Consider the following 8,768-nt stretch of genomic DNA (forward strand, 5'->3'; position numbering starts at 1 on the left):
TCTAACCTTGAACCATCTTTACCCAACAAAAACTCTTGAAGCATCACATCTCTCACATAACCGAAACACTCAATCTCCTTCACCATCATTTTCTACCTTCTCTAAGTCACCGTGCTTATCCCATATCTCTCTCATTCACAATCATTTTCCTTATGCTTGAGGACAAGCATTCATCTAAGTTTGGTGTTGGGGAGATTCAATCTTGCAAGTGAATCTCAATGGCCTCATCATCAAGGGATAGGAGAGAAGATGAATTTGATCAAAGAAATTCAAATCCAAACACAATGAGCGAATTAGTTGGATGTCAAGCAAAGATGTTGTTCCAGAGCTACCATTCAAGCTTAAAAGATGAATACCCTGAGATACAAAAAATAATTAGAAAAAGGGGATGGGAGCTTCTCTGTGACCAACCTCAAGAAATAGCATGCTTCTCATCCATGAGTTCTTCACTAATGTGATAAGAGAATATGATGATGAAGAACCATACATGAGCTATGTAAGAGGTGTGGATGTTGATTTTAGCCCGGACACCATCAATAGGGTGCTAAGGGTCAAGCACAAACAGTTCAAACGACCTAGCTATGAAGAAAGGGTTGAAAATGACCCAAGATATGTGGATGTGGTGAGTGACTTGTGCAGAATAGGCACTGATTGGGTATTGGATTCACATGGCCGACCACTCAAACTTCGGAGAGGTGATCTCATACCTCAAGCAAAAGGATGGCATGACATAGTGAGGAGGTCACTGATCTCTACTTCAAATAACTCTGAGGTAACGGTGAATAGAGCTATAATGATCCATTGCATAATGAAAGGAGGGGAAATCAATGTTGGAGACATTATAGCCAAGAACATCATTGAAATAGCTCAAAAGGTCAAACAGGACAGCTGGCTAGGATACCCTAGTACTATTCTGCGCCTATGTGAAGAAGCTGGAGTGCCTCTGGGAGAATTTGAAGAAACTGATTTGGTCTCTATTGGAAAACCTCTTACCAAAGAAAGGTTGGAGTTCATCACCACAACCCAATTGGAAAGGCAACCTTTAGCAAGAAGGAAGAAAAGAAAGAAGTAAGACAAGAGGAGGAGCCTCAAGAAATGGATGAATCCCACACCTTGAACATGAACCAACTCCAAGCCACCTTGGAAGGGATTTCTGGGCAATATTCACAAATTCAAAGAAGCCAAGAGGAACATGCACAACAACAAAGGGACCTTTGGCAATTGATGGATCAACAAAGAGGGGTTCAAGTTCAATGGATGAACCAACAAAATGAGTACCAAACACACATGATGGAGTTGCAACAAGAACAATATGCCAAGATGCAAGAAGCCATCAACAATTCAGCTATGGAACATGAAAAAGCCATGGAGAAAGTGATACAAGAACAAGCTCAACTAAGGATAGAGCAAGCTCAGCAAAGAGAACTTCTCCATAGGTTGGATGCTAGACATGAAACACTCTACAGAGATTTCAATGAAAACAGAATGTTCAAGGAAGCCAGGCACAAGGACAGACTTGACTATGACATATGCACCCAAGAAAAGCTTAGTTACCTCTGTTCCACACCCCATTGATCAACCCACAAATCAAATGTTTTAATGAGGCTCGGAAGATATTTGAACAGCAAGAACTAGCAAGGGTGAGATTCAATCAACAGAGGCTACAGGAGACAATGATAAGCTCAGGAATTTGGCAAAGAGAAGAGGGGATGCAACGACACAACAACAAGGGGAAAGGAGGAGCAAAAAGAAAGAAGATCCAAAGGGAGATTCAACAACAAAGCAACAAGGAGAGCTAAGAAGCAAAAAGAAACAAGATCCAAAGGGCAAAGGAAAGCAAGGAGAATCAAGCAAAGGAAAAGGGACATGAAGACTAAAGGTGGTGAAGTTCCTTTATTTTTTCTTTATGTTTCTTTATGTTTTAAATAAAGAAGATGTATGTCTGAAATATGGTATACCTTCTAGGATGCATTTTTTTTTTCTTTTTGAAGCATTATCTTTTATGTTGCCCATTCCATGCATCACCACTCACAGATTTGGAATAGTTGCTTGTCTTTAATATTTTTACTTGTCATTGGAATAAAAGATGTAGTTTGAGCAAGAACAGAGAGAAAAGCTTAAAAAGGATTGTTGTCCCATAAGAAAAGTGCTAGTATATTTATTGTGAAAGAAGCAAGGTTCAAGAAATTCAAAAGAATGCTTGCTAATACAAGACTAGTTTGGTTAAGGATCACAAGGGCTTTATCAGTAAAAGCACAAATAACCTTGACAATAAAGAAAATAGAATACAAAGAATGAAAGGCTAGGCATCAATGACAAAAGTTGGATATGTGTCTGTGGTGATGTTAAGAGACATACTCGGGCTAGTAAATCCGAGGGGTCTTCATCACCCGGTAACTTGAGTTAACTAACTCGGGATTATCGATTGAAAACCCACAATCAAGAGTAGCTCTATAACAGAACATTTAGCACCCAAAGAGGTGCTGGACACCACTATCCAAACAAAATTTCAATGTTATATGCCTGTGACTGAATGTGTTAAGGAAAGAGGCTTGAGTGAGTAAATCTTTAAGAGTGTCTCAACACTTAACAACTTGAACCAACTGGTTTGGGATTGTGATGAAAGCTTATGCTAAAGAGCCGCCTTAAGACAAGATTTCGAGCTTAATTGAAAGAAAAAGGGAAGAAAAAAAAAGAAGGAAAAAGAAATAAGCAGAGAAAAAAATTGGTTCAAGGATCATGTGCTAAGGGTGAAAGAAGTCTAGTGAAGTTAACCAATTTAGTAGTGAAGCAAGCATTTTAATTGAAAAAGTTGAATAGTTGTGTTCAATTACAATAAATTATGACCACACAAGTGAGGATAACATGCTCAATGAGAAATACTCTCTGGGAGAACATTCAAGTCTTACATCTTAAATTCTTGTGACAAAGTCCTTTATATTTTGCTTGAGGACAAGCAATACTTTAAGTTTGGTGTTGTGATGCAAATGCATATTTGCATTATTAGTTAGTTAGTTTAGTTAGTTTTAGTTTAAATTCACATTTCTCTAAATAAACAAGTCCTTTTATGAGTTTTTGTTTCCATGCATGATGATATCAAGGAACATGTTAATTCTAGCCAAATTCATGCAAATGATTTAAGGAATGCATATATGAATGAGTATGAATGAATCTCATGAAATTTATTGCTTGAATTGGTAAGACTTTGAAGCTATTCCCTTGTTGATGATAGGTGATGAAACAAGGAAGCATGGAAGCAAGAAGGAGGCAACCAAGGCAAGAAGTTGGCGTTGCCAACTTGGGATTGGCGTTGCCAACTCCACAACACAAGGCAAGCTTGGTCCTGGAGGCAACCAAGGCAAGGAGTTGGCGTTGCCAACTTGGGATTGGCGTTGCCAACTCCACAACACAAGGCAAGCTTGGTCCTGGAGGCAACCAAGGCAAGAAGTTGGCGTTGCCAACTTGGGATTGGCGTTGCCAACTCCACAAAACAAGCAAGCTTGGCCTGGAGCAACCAAGGAGAAGTTGGCGTTGCCAACTTGAGATTGGCGTTGCCAACGCCACACACACACACCAAGCAAGCTTGGCAACCCTGGAAGCAAAGGTTGGCGTTGCCAACTCTAGAACCAAGTTGCCAACGCTCACACACAAGAACTTGGCCCTGGAAGCAAGGTTGGCGTTGCCAACTCTAGAACCAAGTGCCAACGCCACACACAAGACACAAGCAAGGACTTGGCCCTGGAGGAAGCAAAGTTGGCGTTGCCAACTTGAAGCTGGCGTGCCAACGCCACACAAGGAACTTGGCCTGGATTGGAGCCTCGAGCACGTGCCAGCTAGAAATGAGGGGTTTTGAGGACAACGCAGGCTAACAACGCCAACAATCAAGTTGGCCTGGATTTGGAGCCTCGAGCACGTTGCCAGCCTAGAAATGAGGGGCGTTTTTGAGGACAACGCAGGCTAACAACGCCAAACAATCAAGCTTGGCCCTGGAAGAAAAGGAGGGCGTTGCCAACTCAAGATGGGCGTTGCCAACGCCACACAACAAGCAACAAATGGAGCCCTGGAAGAAAAGGAGCTGGCGTTGCCAACTCAAGAATGGCGTTGCCAACGCACACAAAAGCTTGGCTAGGCACCAAGTTTTGGTGCAGCAAAGTTGCCAAACGCCCAATGGCGCACAACCAGGCTGCCAAACGCCCAATGGCGCACCAACCAGGCTGCCAAACGCCAATGGCGCACCAACCAGGCTGCTAAAACGCCCAATGGCGCACCACCGCGTTCCAAACGCCCAAATGCCGCACCACTCACGTTGCCAACGCTAGAGGCGTTGCCAACGCCAACTTACCAAAACAAGGCAGCCTGAACATGTCCACTTCAATGGAAGATTCTTGAGCTACAGAGATCCAAATTGAGTACTTCCAGTTGCGTTGGAAAGCTAACATTCAGAGCTTTCCAACCATATATAATAGTCCATGGTGGAGCACAAGATTGAAGCCAAACCAGAGTCATCTTTAGGCCCTAAAAACAAGAACATGAAATGAAATTCAAGGGAGCTAGAGATGATCCTTGGATGTGGGATCGAGCACGTTGCCAACGTGCACAAAGGGGGCGTGTTTTGCAACAACGCCAGCCTCAAGTCCTTGCCTGGGAGAGTGATGCTCGAGCACGTTGCTAACTTGGGGTGAGGGTGCGTTATTCACAACAACTTGGCAACAACTTGGCAGCTTGACCTTACCTTCTTTGAGGAGCCATAACTTGAGCTAGGAAAGTCCAATTGAGGTGATTCCAATGGCATTAGAAAATAGACATCAAGAGCTTTCCAATGATGTATAATAGTCCATATGAAGCTGAAGGTTGACACTCAAATTCTGGGCTACATTTAGCATGAAAGTAAGGCCAAAAAGAGAAAGAGCAAGTTGTTTGCAACAACTTGGGCTAGCAACGCCCAAGTCTCAAACTCACTTCAGGAAATTGGCATGCACGTTGCCAACGTGCACTAAGGCCTGAGTTATTGCCAACAACGCCCCTCAATGGGCCAGAATTGGTGCCAACTTGCTTTGCTTCCCCTATTCATCACAAAGGCCAACAACTCTTCAATTGAGCCAAGAATTCAACAAAGAGAAGCCCATATTGCTAAACCAATTGAAGATCTTTGGAAGAGTTTTAGAGTAGTATAAATAGAAGAGATTGATGTACTTGTGGGGGACTTTTACACTTTTGAATACTTTTAACACTTAGCATTTTTATTCACTTTTAGCACTTTACTTGGCTTTGTAAGAACTTCCGGGTACTCTCCGAAAGTTCATCTTTGGTTTTCTATTGGAATTTGTTTGTTGGAATGGATTGATGAACCCATTCTCCTCAATTCTAGTGGTTGATCTAAAGAGGGAACTCTTGCTCTTCATAGATTCAAACCACCATCGAGAGAGGGGTTAATCTACATGATATGTGTGGTGAATTTGAGGAATGACCACACAATTCAGTTTAGAGATCATCCTTTCATGATTTCTTTAATCAATATACCTTGGTAGTATGTGAGATGTAACTCTCCTTGGTTGAGATTATAGAAATTGTGTGGCTGGATAATATATGAGCTTCATCTCTTCTCATGAACAATTAGATCACGAGAGTGGCAATTGGTTATGTTGAGAGAGATGAATCACCAAGAGATTGGGGTTCAATCACCCACTTGCCATAGATCTATACCCATGATTGAGAAGGATTTGACTAACATCAATTCATGAAAACTAACATCTCTGATCCCTAATGATCCTCTCCATCATTAATTCTCATTTCTTTTGTTCTTAGTGTTTGAAAACCCATTACCCCAATCTCCTTTACATTCTTGCAATTATTTTCTTGTCATCTACATTCTGTTTTATTTCTCACTCTTATGCTCTTTAAATTCAGCAACTTTAATTCTAGCAATTTATCTTTGATGTCATTTAAGTTTCTTGCACTTTAAGTTTCCGTCATTTACTTCCATTTATTCTATTATCTCTTTAAATTTTTGCAATTCATTCCTGCACTTATGTTCAAAAACATTAATCACATGAAATCAAAACTATGTTTGCTTGACTAAATTTACCATTAACTAAAGTTGCTTAATCTTCCAATCTCCGTGGGATCGACCTCACTCAATCAAAATGCTCATGAAATCAAAACTATGTTTGCTTGACTAAATTTACCATTAACTAAAGTTGCTTAATCTTCCAATCTCCGTGGGATCGACCTCACTCTTTGTGAGTTTTATTACTTGATACGACCCGGTATACTTGCCGGTTGTACGTGAAATCTCATTTTTACGTATCAATGGTAAACTATATATGATTAGACCCTAATTCCTTAGACCTTTCTAGTCTCCTCTAAAATTCATCGACTGCCAATGCCTTGATCAATTAATTCCAATTAGATGGTGAAGTTCAAATTCCAGTTTATATGCCACAAAAATTCTAATTACCCAAAAATAAAAGGATTATATGTCATGTATCCTGTTAAATCCATATAATTAAAATTTAGGAGAATATATTTTCAAGCTGTTGTTCAAGTAAAGAGCTTTTTCAAGTTATACAAGAACTCAAATAGAAAGAGGGTCATACTTCTGTTCCACCCAAATTCATAAGATGAAGAGCGAAAATAATTCTTAAATTATAAATCCATACATGAATTAAAATAGAAAAAGCAATAAAATCAATCCATACAAATAGACAGAGCTCCTAACCTTAACAATGGAGGATTAGTTGCTCATGGTTCAGAGAAGGAAATAAGGATTCTAATAAAATGTACACAGAGTTTCAATCTGATGGCCTCCAAGTTAACTAATGGAATCCTTTTTTATAACTAATTCTAATAAATTTAAAATATAATTATCTAAAATTAAAAATAATATCTTTTCCTAAAAATAAGATTTGAATTTAAATCAGAATAATCAGCAGGTCTTCAGTTGATGGGTGGAGACCACATGTTTTGTCCATTTTGCATCTTCTAATCTGTGTTTTCTGGGCTAAAAACAGGGTCAAAACAGCCCAAATATCGCCCCCAGTGTTTTTTCTGTGTTTTCTGCACATGGCGCATGTCACACGTACGCGTCAATGGTCTTTTTCGCAAGTCATGCGGACGCGTCGGTTACGCGTACGCGTCGCTGAGCAGATCTTCAAATCACGCGTACGTGTCAGTCACGCGCATGCGTCGCCATGGAAAGCTCCAAATCACGCGCACGCGTCAGTCACGTGTACGCGTCGCTCCTCGCTGCCATCTCCTTTTGTTCTTGTGCTGCAGAAACTCCATTAAATCCAGCCGAATGCTACCTAAAATAAACAAAATTGCAAAAGACTCAAAGTAGCATCAATATTGGCTAAAAGATAATTAATTCTTTATTAAACTCAACAAATTAGATGCAAATTCACTAGGAAAAGAGAGGAAAAATGCTCACGCATCACAACACCAAACTTGAATTGTTGCTTGTCCTCAAGCAACCACAACTAACATAGGCTTAGGATGTGAATTTGCATGAGAATGACAATTCGATTAAGCTTATGTCTCTTCTTATAGTGGGGTTTACAACTACAATCCTGAATAGTTTTGGCATCTCACTCTCCTTTGAATCAGAAGGATGTCACTGTCATTCGGAATTAGAATCCGGATAATATTATGAATTCTCTGATCTTTTGTAACTTAATTTTAATCCTTGAACACAGCAATTTTTTTTTCTTTGGTGCTTTGCACTTTAAGCCTAGCCGTGACTTTAAATGTTTTGTCTCAAGCTTTACTTGACACAGAAATACCACAAGCACTTAACTGGGAAACTCTCTTTAAGTTCTAAATATTTTTATTTTATTTTTTTATTATTATCCCCAGACAGTGGTGCTTAAAGCCTTTGGCGTACTCTGCAATTGATCTCGACTCTAAATGTTTTGTCTCAAGGATTACTTGACACAAGAACACCACAAGCATGTGACTAGGGAAACAACTCTTTGAGCTTTTAATCATGTCTGACCTCCCTAGTCATTGATGTTTATAGCCTTGGACTTTGCTTTTATTTTTCTTTTGCAGTTTCTTTTGCTTCAAGGATTAAACTTTCATTAATTTTAGAAAAATCATAATAATTCTCTAAATTCCTGTTCTTTGTACATCAACATTCTTTCATTCAAATTTAAATATGCACTGTTCATGTCATGCATTCAGAATTACAATTAATACCACCACATTTAAGTAAATAAGACTACTTTTAAAATTAACTCAATTTCTCATGCAATACATCACTTATGTATTTTTTATTTGAATTCAAGTTCAGTGAGTAATACATGAGACATCTTTTCAGAATTAAGGCAATTAAGAGGAAACTAAACTAGTCCTAGGATTCTAACTAATAAAGGATCATGCAACAAACAAAGCAAAATAGTAGAAAATCGGAACATAACATAGAAAAAGAGGGGAGGAATAAAAAATGAAAGGAATTCAACCACCTTAGTTATCCTAGCGGTTGCTTTATTCTTCAGGTTGTGCTCCTCAGTGAACATGATTCGCCTCCCTTTTGGTGCCATAGCAATAAACAGAAAACCCTTAAGCGAAGCGTCAATACCAAACTTAAAGGTTTTCTTGTCCTCAAGCAAAGAAGAACTGAAAATAAAAAGAAACAAATATTATGATGAAAGAAAAAGAAAAGGATAAAAGAACAAGAGAGAATTAGGATTGGGAGAGGGGAAAAGAAAATTAAAACTGGATGGCGAAGTAGTGGAGCTGTGCGGCGCAGGCGACGCGTACGCGTGGGG

This window comes from Arachis stenosperma, chromosome 5 (assembly GCF_014773155.1).
Source record: "Arachis stenosperma cultivar V10309 chromosome 5, arast.V10309.gnm1.PFL2, whole genome shotgun sequence".
In the NCBI taxonomy this organism is placed as follows: domain Eukaryota; kingdom Viridiplantae; phylum Streptophyta; class Magnoliopsida; order Fabales; family Fabaceae; genus Arachis; species Arachis stenosperma.